At 39.8% G+C, this 17,184-nt stretch overlaps 1 long non-coding RNA gene across 1 annotated transcript in view; it reads right to left on the bottom strand.

The window, feature by feature from the left end:
• LOC110950501 (uncharacterized) overlaps positions 1 to 17,184 on the bottom strand; it is a 267,362-nt gene that overhangs the window by 94,494 nt on the left and 155,684 nt on the right. The window lies entirely within an intron of this gene.

The following is a 17,184-nucleotide window of genomic DNA, read 5'->3' as shown; positions in this document are numbered from 1 at the left end:
GAGTACTACCCAATACACAGTGAACAACAACAATCTGTACCCTTGATCTGTGGTAAAATAATCTGAAATGTTCTGTGCAGTAATGTAATGTCAATTTTAAAATATAATAAAATACAGTAAGTAGAACTCTATATATTTAATAGTACACCTGAGAACAATAATAAACAGTAACAATACTCCATATTCTTAAATCAAATACAATAAACAACAAAAAGCAACACTCTATACATTTAACAATAAACATGAGAACAATAATAAACAGTAGCAATATTCCATATTCTTAAGTCATTTAATAGTTCACAGCTCAGCAAGCAGCATAGTGTTGTGCACAGAAATCACAAAAAGCTGCTCTCAATAATCTTTCACAGTGAGCAGATGTTCTTGTGTTGCAGGTCCATGGTCCAGACGTGGCCATCGAAAGGGCCAGGGGTCTGGCACCGTGTACTTCCTAGAGCACCTCCTCTTTTTGCATTCTTCATATGGGATGGAAATAAAGTAACGTTGGTTTAGCACGTCGATCAAAGGCCTGTAGGTGTAAAGCAGGAAGCCTTCCACAATGAGGATGTGAGTCTCCTCCAACTCCTTGTGGTCGGACTGCGGGACCATCTCTGTGTCCAGGGTGTTATTAACGCCATGAGACTTCTCAGACTTCACCAGGTTCTCCAGCCACGCGAAGATCCTACTCATCATGGCGTCTATGTCCAGAGCAGTGATGACATGGTACTGCTTAAAGCCATCTTCACCAACTTCAATCTGATCTTGGAGTTTGAAGAAGTCATCCTGATGGACCACACAGCAGTTGAGCAGGTTCTTGATCAGGCGGTTGGTGAGGGTGGTTTTCTCTCCATCGGTTACGCCGCCGATGCAGATGATGTACTTCATGTTCTCGGAGCGGTCAAAGCTCGGAAAAAGGGTCAAAAAAGTCAACAAAAACTGGGTCGGGAGTGATCGGACATGGAAGAAAGCTAAAAAAGAGAAGGTTGCAGCAGGAAACATCAACTACTTGAGTCCTCCATGGCACTTAAGTTTAGTGAGTAAGGTAAGAGCAGAAAGGGAGCTGCCACTCGGATGCGGTTCTTCCACCCAGAGAGGACCTCTTTCTGCTGTCGCTGCTACACATACTGCCCTAGTTGAGGTTTTAGGTGGAATATTCCTTTTAACCAGTCCCTCTGGTCTCTTTGAGAATTTTGGATGGAATACTCGGTTAAACCAACATTTTAGGTGCATGTCCAGGGATTTTTGGTGGAATGGTCCTTTAAGGTCAATGTGTGAGGACCTTGTAGGTGGAATACTTCCTGAAACCAACCTTTTAGGTCAACATTCAAAGATTTAAGGTGGAATATTCCTTTAAACCTACCTAAATTTCATGTTTTGATCATTATCAAGTGAGAAACCTCAATCCAGACTCCTCATAATGATGTTTGAGATTTATGCTGCTGTTATTTGTTTAGTCCAGACTAAATGACAGAAATCCACAACTGTAATTTTATTTCAGGACTCGGTTATTAAATGTCAAAACAATCCATGTGACTCTAAAAACTCAACAGCTTTACAAACTCTAAGATTAAACTCTCCACAAGGATCCAAAATAAGTTGGACTTTTACATGAGAGCTTTAATTATTCTTCATCTACTTCCTGAAAAGTTTGGTCAATAAAAAAGAAAAAAAACTAATATTTTCAGCTGAATTAAAGACAGACTGTGATTCCTCTGCTCATATGTTGTGTTGTTGTAAACTTACTCTTTCAAATAAATAGCCGCCTAACCCCCTGGAAACCAGTGGTTGTTCTGTTTTTGTGTCGCTCCTGAGCGACCCTACATAGCCGGGTCGAAATGTTTTTTGAGCAACACACCACACTAGGACGTTTTTATAATGATGGTTCTACTGTGGAACCAGTTTGACACGTTCAGACGTTCTTTGTGTGTGAAAACTCAGATTTCAGGTATCAGAAGGTGGTTTTCAACTTTCTTTGTTAACTTTCTGCTTCAACTTTAAACTAAATTTACTTCACTAAGCCAGCCCTCTGGACTTCTAGTAAGCTGTGTTCCTATTGGCTGTCAAGGTGGCTGCTTGTTGTTATCAGGAACACCTGAGCAGCTCAGTGTCTTCCTGCTTTATGTCTGCAGTCAAACATTTCCTCTGCTTCTCTTCACTGAACCGGGTTTGATTCTGTTGCTTTAGTTTGTTCTTTAGGCGTTGGCTTGCAGCTTCCAGCAGTAAAATCATCTTTAATGTGTTTCTTGTTGTGTTTTAGGGCTTTGTACCTGATAGTTGTCTTGGTAAATGTGGTTATTTGGCCACAGTTATCACATGGTGCTAATGTGTGCACTGATTAGTGGATTTGGTGCTGCTGAGTTGTCTTTATCTTGGCTGTAGTGAGTCTTTAGAGGTTTTATGTCAGACACATTCTGTATTCTTGTTTGTGAACCAACGTTGGTTGTCCAGAAGGTAAGAGTTCCTGTCCTGATTCTCTGTTTTAAGAGGTTCTCTGGTAGGCTGCAGGAGACTTTAGCGTTTGGGTTGTACTAGTTGGATTTTTGTATGGTTTTATTTGGATGACTATCTTGAGGCCCCTCCATGTGGTTTAGTGAGGTTTTCTGTAACAGTTCTACAAAGCAACCTGCACCAGAAGAGACTTTGACTTTTTAGGAAGTTCTGGAGACCAGACTTTGGAGCAGCAGAAACATTTGTCAGCAGTTTGAGCAGGAGAAGGTGAGCTTCAGAGTAGAAATGAAAAGGAAACCATCTTGACCCATGTGGTGAGATCCTGTACGAAGAGTTTGAGCAGGTTGTGAAGAATCTGTAGTTCTTTGGTCTGAAAGCACAAGAAGAGTCGACTCATTAAAGGAGAAAACAGGAGATGTTGTTGGTTCTTCTGTCACTCTGCAGTTTCCTTAGATTGAATATCAAGTTTATATTTTAAATGATGTACTGTGTGAGTCCAAGAAGACTTCAATAAACCCCCTCCACCCCCTGGACAACAGATTTTATTACCATGTTAAATCTTTTTGTTTTTGAGTTTCAGTAATGGTTTTAGGATAGTTTTTTTCTCTCTCTCTTTGCTTGTTTAGTTTTGTCATCTGTGTGAAAGGTGCTAAACAAATAAAGTTGAGTTGATAAAGTGAATAACTGACTAACTCATGATTGTGACAACAAAAGTATTTTCATTGTGATTTAAGGGTTTGTTTCATTTTTAAGGTTGGGGTTAAAATGTTGATGAAAAAAAGATTAAAGAAATAAACTACATTAAAAAGCAATTAAATCAAAAGAAAAAATATTTAATGCAATAAAACTTTTAAAAAGAAAATTAAACATTAAATACAAATTATATTAAACAGACAAAATAGTGGATTAAATAATTAAACAGAAGATACAAAACATGTAATTATGAAATTAAACATTTTTTCAACCAAAATATTAAACATTAAAGATTAAATATTTCAGATAAAACATTTAAAAATACAATTAAAAAGACTATTAAACATTTAAAACATTCAAAATGGCCTACTGTACTTTATTTCATCATATGGCATGTTTTTATGTTAAAAAAAAATGGCAGTTTTTTTTCGACAGTATACTATGGCGTTTTTTTTGGACAAAATTCATGATGATTTTTTTTCAAAGAAATCTGCTCTACAGTGTTTTTCACGGCCTACTTTACATTATTTCATCATGGCATGTTTTTACGACATGTTGAAAAAATGGCATTTTTTTCGACATAGCATACTACAGCGTTTTTTTGGGGAAAAAATTCATGATGATTTTTTTTCAAAGAAAACTGCTCTACAGTGTTTTTCACGGCCTACTTTACATTATTTCATCATATGACATGTTTTTATGACATGTTGAAAAAATGGCATTTTTTTCGACATAGTATACTATTGTGTTTTTTTTGGACAAAATTCATGATGATTTTTTTTTTCAAAGAAAACTGCTCTATAGTGCTATTCATGGCCTACTTTACATTATTTCATCATATGACATGTTTTTATGACATGTTGAAAAAATGGCATTTTTTTCGACATAGTATACTATTGTGTTTTTTTTGGACAAAATTCATGATGATTTTTTTTTCAAAGAAAACTGCTCTATAGTGCTATTCATGGCCTACTTTACATTATTTCATCATATGGCATGTTTTTACGACATGTTGAAAAAATGACAGTTTTTTTTGACATAGTATACTATGGCGTTTTTTTTAGACAAAATTCATGATGATTTTTTTTCAAAGAAAACTGCTCTATAGTGTTTTTCACGGCCTAATTTACATTATTTCATCATCTGGCATATTTTTACAACATGTTGAAAAAATGGCATTTTTTTCCGACAGTATACTATGGCGTTTTTTTTTAACAAAATTCATGATGATTTTTTTCAAAGAAAACTGCTCTGTAGTGTTTTTCACGGCCTACTGTATATTATTTCATCATATGGCATGCTTTTACGACATGTTGAAAAAATGGCATTTTTTTTCAACGTACTATACTATGGCGTTTTTTTTTTGGACAAAATTCATGATGATTTTTTTTCAAAGAAAACTGCTCTATAGTGCTATTCATGGCCTACTTTACATTATTTCATTATATGGCATGTTTTTACGACATGTTGAAAAAATGGCATTTTTTTTCAACATACTATACCATGACGTTTTTTTTCTGGACAAAATTCATGATGATTTTTTTTTCCAAAGAAAACTGCTCTATAGTGCTATTCATGGACTACTTTACATTAATTCTGTGTTTTGTTGGGTGGGGCCTCCTTGGATTGGTTTGCTTCTACGTAGATACTCAATCAGATCAGTGTCAGGGAAGTTTGGAAGCTGGGTCAATGCCTTTGGCTCCTTGTTGTGTCATTTAAGCTTTTCCTGAGCAGTTTTTCCAGTGTGGCAGGGGTCCTGCTGGAGGTGGACACTGCTGTCGGGGAGTGCTGTTGCCACACTGAGATGTGCTTAGTCTGCAACAATGTTTAGGTGGGTGGTACGTGTCGAAGCAGCACCCACATGAATGTCAGAATAAGTGATTTTTCCTGCAGAAATTTGCAGTGTAAGAAGATGATCAGCGTTGCCCACTTCACCCATCTGTGGTTTTAATATTGTGGCTGGTTAGTGTATATAACGTCTGAATGAAGAAATTGCACATTTTTCCTCTAACAAATGAAAAGTTTCTCAGTTCAGTGCATTTGAAGGTATTGCAGCTGCAGCTTGACCAGTAGCTCTTAGAGGCTAATGTTCTCGTTCTTGAGCTTGGCTGCCACTGTTTAGTAAAAGTTTCATAGGCTCAATTTAAGATTTTAAGCGAACAAGAACCCCATGCTGTTTAGGAACTGTTCCAATTTGATGTTAATTCTGGTTACTGGTTGCAGCTTTCTCAACATGATTGCAAGATCAAAAACATAAGTTTTATTGGTTCTCTTAAACTCTTAAAACTCATCTCTGTGGAATAAAATTGCATATTTAGAAGCGTTTTTTTTTTTCATGAAAATAATATATTCATGTTCTTAAATGACTCAGGTGTTACTACACCATTGCTTCTTCTAGAATGTGTGGATCTGTGAAGGTCTTATTTTTCTCTCCATTCACTCCTCCAACCCTTACTGCAGCTTGAGCACATCAGCTCACCTCCTTGATTTTGACACTGTGAAACTACTTTACACTACACAATGACAGGCTGTAATATTGGAATAACTGAGCTACATACGTTCCAACCTAAAACCAGTTATGAAAACGAGAAATCATATGGAAGCCCCATGCTGCAAGATGAAAAGACTGATTTCTCAGGTTTGTTACGTACAAAACCCAAAAAGCCTGAACACATTTTCTTTCAGGTTGTCACTGCAGTTTCAAGGTGAAAACGCTTAGCCATGTCATTGCCTGCTTTTTTTCCCATTCTTTATGCATCCTCTAGCATACAAAAAAAGACTATAAGGATATGTTGACAAGGTAAAAAAGCACAGATTTGAATCAACAAGAATCTTTAAGTTTAAGGACTATATTTTTTATATTTTAACAGGGTTGTCAACTTGAATAACTGCTACTTGTGTTCTACTTCTGTCACTTGACATTTCTCATACTTGTATGTAATCTTCCTTTGAAAGCCAAACTGTCCACTTTTTGTTCACTCGACAATTTTCTCTACTCCTTTGATCTCGACTCCACTTCACTTACCCCCACCACCATCCTTCTTTTTCTCCCTCATCCCTCAGCGAGCCCATATCTTTCCCGCTCTTTGCTGCCCCCCCCCCCCCCCCCACTCCCCCCACTGCCTCTTAGTCCTCTGATGTTTCAATCGATGAATAAATGATTGCTTCTATTTTCACTCTGAGTGCTTGGCCAACACAAGCTGCTTTGTTCCCCAGAAAGAGTTAGAGATAGAATTTGGGAAACAGACAGAAGAGGTAAAAAAAAACAACAGAGAGAGAGAAACATGTTCAGCGGAAGGTCTCGCAGCGTTTGACACGATGAGCTGTCACTCAGGAGTTGAATATATTTGCATCTTTAAGCAGTGATTGGCGCATCAAGAGACATAGCAGCACTCCGTCTAGTCCCAGTTACCCACCCTGAACATCAGCACATAAGCCTGTGAACCTGACAGTTGCATTTCATTTCATCATTTTGCACGTTAGCTCACTCTTTTCATTTCTGCACCAGTGCCTTGTTTACTCCGGACTTGAAAAGGTGCAGTAGGCTAATTACCCTGTGCATACCTTGCCCTCTAAATGCCACGACCACTGCGGTAGCACTTCTGGGATTTAAGGACAGACACAGTGAGAGGTTTGACCTTGCTTGGGCCAGCTGTAAGGTGCATCATTCCCCCAAGGACAAAACCACTTATCAGTGATAGAAAGCTAGTGTGTACGTGCCAACAAGAGGTTTGCAAAAAATGTTGCATAGCACTGCACTAAATTTATTTTCCATCACAAAATCCTGTGACAGGTTGACATGATTGTAAACTGCTCCCATCCTCACACTGCTTAATTTGCCCTTGCAAATGACTCCTACGCATTTGTCTCTATGGCCTCTTTTGTGCATTCGAAGGTTGAGTTATGCAGCCTAGAAAACTCTGTCAGAGTGCTATCAGAGCTGACAGCTGACTACTAATTGACATGCGACTCAATTGAACTCATTTGTGCTGCTGGCTTTGCAGTTAAGAAGTGAAAAATTGCTACAAATTTGATTGAAATTACACAATGTGGGACAGGGAAGCATCTGAAAGACCGATGACATTTAAGAAGATGCTTTACAACATCATATAGAGGAGAATATTTGGCACAGAGAAGTAATGTGGGAGTTTGGTTTTGCTGAATGACTGAGAGTTGGGAACTTTTTCATAGAAAATAATGCATTACACATTACTTTTTAAAAAAATGAACAGGAATCTGATCTGCACATGATAGCGAGCACAATCGGTCCATATATAGGGAATCAGTTTGTGTTACTATATTTGGCAGAAATCTATGCATTTTTTTGTTATTTCTGCCCATCTAATGCACAAAAGATATATTATGCTTCAATAAGTTGAACCCCAGTTAGCAAAAAACATTAAAAAAAATGGAATTATTATTTCTTCTTCTTTTGGCCCAGGCTATTTTCCTTTGGTCCTGGCTAAAATCTCTTAAAAAACCCACTAAGATTTCCTCTACGCATGGAAATGTCCTGCATTACTTTACTTATGCATTCCCTTTATAAATTGATTAGATTACTCGGAATATCACTTACACATGACTCCACAACATCTCACACCTTACAAATGGCCACACATGAGCACAAATTCCTGTCGTCATAAAAAAAAAAAAAAACAATATTCTTTCATGCCTTTTCACTAAGTATTGAAGTGAAGTTGGTGAAAATCAACCCACAAAGCACTTTATTTAAAAAGGCCAAGAACAAGGCTTGATTGCATGTCTGAGCTGGCTTTACCAGAGATGGAAAGATTTGCAACTTAAACAATGCTAAATGGTAATCTTTGGGGCAAAGATGGTGGTTGTTTAGCCTGACTCACCAGATGTAAATTATGGGTATTGGCCTGCCATTTCAGGCAGCTTCCTTCGTTCAAGTTTTGCCAATTGTTTGGACTGTGCAATAAAGCAGTCCTGCGAGTTTTTTTTTTGGCCGAACTATGCATTTTAATGACTTTGCTTGCCGTCCGGCATGCAAATGTTCCACCAATTCCTCCATCAGTATTTTGGGTGTGTTCCAATGCCTGTACTACCATACTAAATAGCACAGCCAAAACAAGTTTAGTATGTCCTAATGCATAGTACAATGAAATGGTATATGCTAGTCAAATTTTGCAGTATGCTCTTCTGGCCTTTCTGGCCATCGGTTATCCATGCAGTTGCCTTACATATGTCACAGTGTCTCGCCTGAGTATTAACAAGCTTGAGCTGCTGAGAGCACACAGACAGATGACAGCTCATTTCACATGACAGACTACGATGGCCAAAGCTTAAGCCGCATTATTATGACAGAGTAGTAGGTCCCAATTGTAGACACACTGCATGAAACAGTACACAGTTTGTGAGGACAGCTTGTAGTACACACATAAAGTATTTGATTTAGCAAGCAGCCTTTGAGTGAAAACCATTGCTGCATCCTGTTCTGTCCTGTCCCACCCAAGACGAATGTGACTGGCTTAAAGAAATACAAAGACACCAGAGCTTCTGTCCCTCCTGTAGCAGGATGATAATGAGGTGATGCCAGGCAATTCTACACAGCAGTGCAGCAGTGCTAGAGAATGGCCTGACTCTGCTAAGGTAGCAGTTGTATGACATGTTCCACCATCCCCCCTAAAAAGCCAGGCTTTATAACAAGTAGATCAGGAATCATCAAGCTAAGCATGCTGTTGCACTGATGCAAGTGCAGTCTCATGAAACTGCATAGTAAAAGTGGAACCTGTAGGGAGAAATGCCCTTTAAACCTACTTTTGGGGAGTCAGAAAGCGTTTTCAGCATTTTTTTTCATAGCTATCTGGTAATCCTACATGCATACATGCATATGGCACTATCCCCACTCATTTAAATAAGGACCTGCTCTTGTTAGCCTGAAATAATTGCCCTGAGGTGTTAACAAGATGGCTGCAGAGTAACAGCGTGTGCCTAGAAGGACTTTGGCAATACAGTCTCGAAATAAAAACCTGTAGCTGATTAGCAACTGTAATGTGATTGCTGAATTTGGGAAAGTTTGCAATGTGGCACATTACTGTGTTAAAGCCACTGCAGTGATGCATTTCTTTGAAGTAGGTTTCCAGGAGTATTAAGGATTTCATTCAGGCTTCACCATCAGTGGCTCACCAGCTGTCTAGCAACACATCAGACTCAAACAGATGAACAACCTGTATGAATGCAATTGAGACGTCTCAGTATTAAACTCACCTAACCTTTGATGAATGTGTTCATTTTTAGATTTCATAGATCAGGTGTTGATGTGTTTCCTAAAGAGAGGGGAGAGCTCCCTTGAAGAATAAACTTTCAACTGATACACCTAAAATGACAAGTGTATTGAATTCTCTGAGGTTATATTAGGTTGAGTTTTTAATTTATGAGAACTTCAGACTTTAAACCAGGCGTCTGTGACATGGATGGCCTATTCAGACAAGCAGGTGTTGGAATCACAACACATCACGACCTGCATGTAGATGCTGGTGTCAAGAAATTTGTCTTGGAAGCAAAAGGTCAGACCAATCTGCAAATTGCTGACATTCAATGAAACTATTGCAATAGAAAGACTGTTTGAGGCTTTTAGGGTTTCATCGTTCCAACACAAAGTGCAGATTTATGTCATCATTCTGTCATTTTGAAGCTGCAGGCACAGTAAAGTTCTGAAATCCACCAAACAGTTAAAGTTTCACTGAAGATAAGAAAAAAATCTGATTAATCCTTAACTGTCAAGAAGAAGCAATAATAACATTTCCTCAGCCTTGGACATGCCTCACACTCAAGCAATTACTGTGAGCCCTTTCAAATGAAATGCAAGATGACACATACTGACAGTTTCTCAAACATGCTTCTTTTTCTTACTGTTAAATTACAGCATTTTCCATTCAGATTCATCACAGTGGCAGGGGAACAAAACAGAAATAAAGCCTCAGCCTCACGTTTTCATTGTAGCTGGGAGCAATCTCAGAGCTAAATCTATTACAAGCCCAATGTGGGTTGGGATAACAGCCGATAATAAATCAATAGAACCATAAAGAATAGGACTGAGAGAGGAAAAACAACAGCAATAAAGACAATTCATTTTAATTATGGTGCAATAAAAGGCAAAGTAATAAGAACTCAGGTGTCCCCTTTGCGATTCTCAGTACACTGATTTTGTTTACAATTGTGTCCTTGTCAGCAATTCAAACACCTGTTCTGTAACAAAATGTCTCCTTAATTAGCATTTTCTTAAATGCACTGTTCTCATAAGGGAACACACACAGAGAGCTGAGAGTAGAATAAACTTTGTGCCAGCAAAACAAAGCTTAATTTTCACTATGTAGATTATAAGATCACAGTCGTGTCTCTTGCAAAATACATTTACTGAGCTGTACTTGGCCAGAACATTTTGCAAGCACCATAAATTCTTCCTAAATTATGTTTGCTTGCAATATGTGATTATTTTTTTTGGTCTAAGACATCTCTTTGTCGTCATATGGCGGTGAATGTTAATGTTTTGGTGGGCATGAAAAGCAGAGATTATGATACCAGAGACTATGTATGTGGTTGTTAGTTTACTATTGAAGAAGTATAATTTGGGAAATATTACTTTAAATCAGTGAAGTGAATGTTTGCTGAGAGGAGCCAAGAGACAACTTATGCTCTTACACACAGAAGAGGTTTATTTCATTGTTCAAGATAGAATATGCGATTATAATCCAGTACATGTTTAGTCAGATTTAGTGCTTTTCTCCTAATCCGTTCTCCGTGCGCAATTTTAAATTCTATGGTACAACACAGCTATGGATTTGTAAAAACAAAATGGCTCAGACCTAGCGGCAACCCCAGAGCTGAGAAATAAAGTCAAGGCAGAAGCAACAAAAACTGCAGTTCCTCAAATGGCCACTTGAGGCTGGCTCCAAAAAGGTGAATCAGTCCCTGTAGACTCCCATGTTAAAATGTCAAATTTTACAGTAGAAATAATCATCTTTACCGCCTGGTATGAAAAAATGGTTTTGGTCTCTATAGCTAATTTACTCATTCATGAACTTCATAAGGGATGATATTTTATATAAGTTGCCTGATTAAATAGTTTTAAGGCTTTAAGTTTTTCATAATTAATGCTGTGACTGCTCTGAGTGATGTAAAGGAGCCATCATAGGACAGTCCATGGCCCAGACAAATTGCCATGGCCAGCTTCAGCCCCGTTCACACGCCACCCCTTTTGCTCATTTTTGGATTAGCTGGGAATTAGGAGGAGTCGGGCACTGCCAAGATGGTGCCACCACACTGAGCTTCAAACCTGTGTGATGTCACAGAAGGTTCTTCCATCTTAATAAGTCTGTGACTTGGACCAATCCACACAACACGATTCAAGCATGTTCTGTGCACATTCATGCTTGTGGACAGTTCAGGGAGAAATGGAGAAGAAAGGGGCAGTAAGAGTCCTTTGCCCTTTTGCTTAAATGTAAATGGACATATTGGAATATATTTATTATAAATCATGTTCATTATTATTACCGTATTTTCACGACTATAAGGCGCACATAAAAGTCTTAGATTTTCTTCAAATTGTGCGGCGCGCCCTATGGTGCAGTGCGTCCTGTGTGTGTTGTTGTTGTAAGGCGGACGTAGACCAGGTGTTTTTTTCCACGCATCACTGTCGCTGTTGATCTGTGACTCTATGCGTGCCCATCTCACAGCCGATGTGAAAAAAACAAGTGAAGCAAATGAACTCTGAGCTTGCCGTCATTCCGGGAGGCCTGACAAAGGAACTCCAACTGCTGGACATCGGTGTGAACCGGCCGTTCAAAGTAAGGCTGCGAGCGGCGTGGGAGCGATGGATGACCGATGGAGACCACAGTTTCACTAAGAGTGGAAGGCAGCGCCGGGCGAGTTACGCCACAATTTGCGAATGGATTGTAGATGCTTGGGCTAACGTGTCTGCTGGCACTGTTGTTCGAGCTTTCGCAAAAGCCGGCATCATTTCCGAGGAGCCGCACGGCACGGAAAGTGACTCTGACAGTGAAGAAAGTGAACCTGGCATGTTTGATGGAGGTTTAGCGCAGCTGTTCAATTCAGAAACAGAGGATGAGGACTTCCATGGGTTTGATTGATGACGATTACTGGTAAAAAAAAATGTGAATACCAAACTCAGTTTTGCTCCCGCTCTATTTTTAAATACGCACACTTGTATGCTTGTGTGTGTGTTGTTGTTGTAAGGCCGACGTAGTAGAGGACACCATGAGAACGTTAAAGGGGGAAGTGTGGGCGTGGATTGTATATAAAACCCTCGACATATAATCAGGTGCGCCTTATGTGTGTGTTAAATACAGTAATGGCACACATAACTGAGACTGCGCCTTTTGGTACAGTGCGCCTTTTGGTCGTGAAAATACGGTATGATTGTTGTTGTTAATAAAGGGTAGTATTTCGAAGAAGCAGGAAGAATCTATTTACAGTCATTTGTGTAAGGAGAAGGGGTGGGATTAGATACTCCTTTTTGAGCAAATTATTCATCTTACTTTGTTGCTGTTTTCTTTTTATGTGGAAATGTTCAGAATAAACTTTCAAAAATCTGAGTGAAAGGCACAACAAATCTGGCACGTCAATTATATAAATATTTTAACTACTTAAATTTCAACAATCTTTCAACAGAATCACACTCTGCCTTTAATATGGAAATACTAATCACTGCAGCTTTAACCAATGCTTCAGGTCCTGAATTTAAACAAGTTTAGTGAATACTATAGCCATGGACATAATGCAATAGATGCCAGGGGGAGTGTGAGTATTTCCCCAACGGGTTGATTAAAAACATGCAACCCATGCAGTATTAGACTTCTTACAAAATATATTTGCAAACATGAAGTAGTTGCACAGGAATGTAATTATTTATAAAGCACAGCTGAAGACCCGCAGTCTTTGAAAGTAGAACTAATCCTAAAGGACTGTTGTAAAGCCAGTGTTTCCTGTTAAATTCGCACTGGCTCACATGCTCAGCACATGAAGAGAACCCATGTAGTCTGTACATCACATTTCCCTCAATCTAATTCTTCCAAACCTTGAAAAAAAATCTGCTTTGAACCTCTAAACCCTCACTGCCCGTGGGCTCACTGAGGACTAATGAGCAAAGCGCTGTTCATATTTCCCACCATTTCCACACCTCACTCACAAGGCTGTAGGCAATGTACGTGTATGTATGTGTGTGTACGTATGTGCGTGTATGTGTATTTGTGGGTGTATGATTTGTGCATAGATGCAAATGTTATCTCACTCTCATGTACTCTGGTGTGTAACTAGCCATAACTGTGCTCCACTGAGCATACAGAACAGTTTCCTTCACACATAAGTGGCCACATGTAGTGACGACAGTTGTGCCACATTCAGCATTTTACTCAGACAATATGGGTGGTCTTTTGCCAAGGGTCAAGCCTTACTGTACAGTGTGTGTCCGCGTGTACTTTCACATGCGTGCGTAGTTGCGTGTGGGTATGTAATACTAACAAGCTGTGGTGACAAAATGTGTGCCATCTGTGCACACAGGAGATTTCACACTCTTGTTCTTGTTGAGTTGTGCCAGTATTCTCATCGGGGACACTAGCCAATCATCACAGGGAAGCAAAGAGCAACAAGCTCCAGCCTGTTAGCCGGTCACATATTCACCGCACTGATTTTCTATAATATATGGTCTACGTGTTGGAAGAAAGTTTGTGCTTAATACTTCTTCAGGTCAGGTGTTTGGAAATTCTCAGGGAAGTATTGATTCTTCCAGCTTGAAACTGCTCCATCAGCTGAAGAATGGTTGTTTTTTTCCCATCTTAGGAAATGTAGTTCGTCTTATTTGACGTGCAAGTCAAGATAAGTGTATCAACACGGTGTGAAAGCGCCAAAAGTATGTATGCGTCTTGTGTAACAGCGTTTGTGAGCAGTGACTGGAATTTTCAGATTAGGATCTCCAGCGACTTTAAATGAGTCTTCAGTGTGGTGTGATCTGCTAGAGTAGCCAGTGAGTGGTGACTCATGGGTTTTGATTCCATACAGGCATTTCTAATCCTTGCTTCCAGATGATTTGAGGACAGCCTGTGTCAGAACAATGAATTATTCAGTATCAGCTGTTCACCTGGAATGAAACCAAGGGACAAAATCAAAATGATGTGGGTGATTGAAATTTAAGAGCGCCACTAACAAAGAACATTCTCCTTTTGCTCAGTTGTCTTAGGCCCCATCACAGATGCACATATTTTTTAAATCACCGCCTGCATCTGACAGGAGACAGATTCCTCACCTGTGAGGAGACTCATTACAGCGGTGCAGTCAATGCATCGTCCACACATTGCGACTGTGTGGCAACTCCACCGTGAGATGTCAATATCACAATTACTTTAATACCGTGAGGGCCTGCTCGCATAGCATGTCTAGCTGTTGTCAAATAACTTCAATTTGGAAACTAATTCAGCACCGTGTCCATCCATTTTCCTCAGCAGCTGTTCTGCAGGAGTCTTGTCAGCGCTGCCTGATTACTCTGTTTCACCTGACACCTTAAGTCTCCACAAAAGCGGTGAAAACAGCATTAAATGTAACCAGATCGATACCTCCAGGCAATTTGCCCCTCTGCGCCATCAATGCATAATTATGTGCTCAACCCATCCACCTCAATCGCATGTACAGTCACCGACCTGCGCTCTAAAGGTTACATCAGACACATAAACACCTTGCGCTGCTCTCTCTCTCTCTCATCTCTCGGAGAATCGTAATTGTGTTACTTGTCTCCTGACTCCCCGCCACATTTTATCGCTTGCTGTCTCTGCCTCAGTCATCAAGAATGCAAATTGGGAGTGACAGAGCAATCGTGAGTTCCATCGCAGCGAGGCAGAGTGAAGCAGCTTGGCCAAGACCTATGAGGAAAAGTCGACCAAGTGTTAGTGATTGAACTCTTTGCTGGCTGCGGCGATGTGTCATTTTGCATGCATGTTTGGTCATGGGTGTCATCTCTGTGAACACAAGGCATACATCTCTGTACGGCCTCCAAACCATGACAGACATCAGCTCTTACTGTAGCATTATGACACTGTATCTACATGATGCACAGCAAATGAATGTGAAATGAGATGCAGTACACAAAGCAGTGCAAATAATATCTATGTCTACTGATGCCTGCACAATAATCAGCACTGACCTGCACTGATTAATCTTAAACCAATCACATTACAATTCAAATCCCGCTGATCCTTTTGCATACATTTGTGCAAATGCATATTTGGATGTCAACATTTTTCCGGAGCATATGCGTGTTGCATTTAGAAAGAGTTTCAAAACCCAACCTTGCAACATCCACACACTGCCTAATGCCCTATACAGGCCTATACAGCACTCCCCACCCCCATATCTCTGCCCCCAGGTGCACTGAGGCAGAGAGCAGAATGGAGCAGAGCCGTGTGCGGTGACAGTGACATCCATCGCATGCAATGAATAATCAATGAACACCATCTGGTGCATACAACAGGGGAGCACAGCTCCAGTTGCTTACTCCAGGATGGCTCTCTCTATTCGTCCCACACACTGTCTCTCATTCTTTTTCACCACCTCTCTCACCTGTTCTCCCACCTTCCCTTTCCCACTTTTTCCCACACATATTTACACAGCTCCTGTATCGTTTTCTGTCATCCTCACCTTTTCTCCGTCTGCATTAATGTCCTGTTCCTCGCCGGCCCCACCACCGCTCCCCGGTGCTCCTTCATGGCCTCTGTAACTGGTGAGTCGTGGTATCCCTCATTCTTATTCAGCTGTACAATTCCCAGGAAGCTAATAAGGCGACCTGTTGCCCTTTAAAGGACATTTGCCTTTGTGATTTATAGTAACCGAATAGCTTAGTAGAGTGGTATGAAAGTACTGTAAAAGTATTCCAATAAAATAATCTAAAAGACACCTGGTTTAGGAAAACTGTTTTTTACACAGAACTTATAAAGGTCTGACTACCAGACTTATCTTTTTATCCTTCATTTCCTTAACTTTACAGCTTTTTTTTTTTTTAAAGGCTCAGAAATTAAGCAATAATACCTTCACTACTGGCCTTCAGTGACAAGGCAGATTTTCAATTTCCATTTGCATCAGACCCTGTCTGACACCAGACTTATGTGCAGCTGCTGAATCTAGACTATCTTTCTGTGCATGTCTATAACTCTTCTACGGCTTGGCACTCTGTTTTGCCACTTGCATTCCATCCAGAACTGCTGTCTTAACTTGACATCAGCCTCCCTAAAATCTCCCACATCACCCATCCCTATCATTTCCTCTGTGTGGAAGCCTCTATCAAACTCCAAAACTCTTTGCAGAGCTGCACCTTCTGATCTGACATAGCAGGTCCATGCTGTCAAGCTCATAGACGTCAGAAAGCACAAAAGGTAAGTTTGAAAAAGGTAAAGGCCCAACGTAGCTGTCACTGAAAGAATAAAACGATATAGGCAAAACCCCTTTTAGCAGAAACAGCAAAGTAGTAAGATTTTTTGTAGATGGGTACATTTAAATTTATAGAAAATGAAATGACATACCTGCTTATGGATGTTTAAAATCTTGTCATCGAATTGTTTGCTTAGTAGGATCCCCCACTAACTGCAATGTCCAATCATTGCTTGGCAACCATATTAAAACCATAAACACCAGAGCAAAAGTGTAGCATGACAGTACATTTTACTTTGAAGGGCTTAGAGCTCATCATTAGTGTGTGGTCACAAGTAGCACCAGGACATAAAGTGCAAAAGGACAGGGTGAGCTGGAACAATTCTATCAATGACCTTAATAAAGTATAACGTCAGCAACAGTTCCACAAATTAACAACAGACAGCTGATCTTCAAAACTGCTTGGTAACACTGTTTTTTGTGATTCTACTGTTCTTGAAGCAAAAACTGCAAAGATGTTAGAGAGGAGGTCGTAACGCACTGTATTAAAGAGCGCAGGTAATCGGCACCTCCAACATAGCAAACGGATTTCATACCTCAGTAGTCCCATGTGTGGCAGAGGAGTGTGTGACTATTTTGTCACAACCTGGT

Source organism: Acanthochromis polyacanthus, chromosome 18 (genome assembly GCF_021347895.1).
Source record: "Acanthochromis polyacanthus isolate Apoly-LR-REF ecotype Palm Island chromosome 18, KAUST_Apoly_ChrSc, whole genome shotgun sequence".
NCBI classification, from domain to species: Eukaryota; Metazoa; Chordata; class Actinopteri; family Pomacentridae; genus Acanthochromis; species Acanthochromis polyacanthus.
Note: the sequence above shows the minus strand (reverse complement) of the source record. Positions and strands in the feature narration are given on the sequence as shown.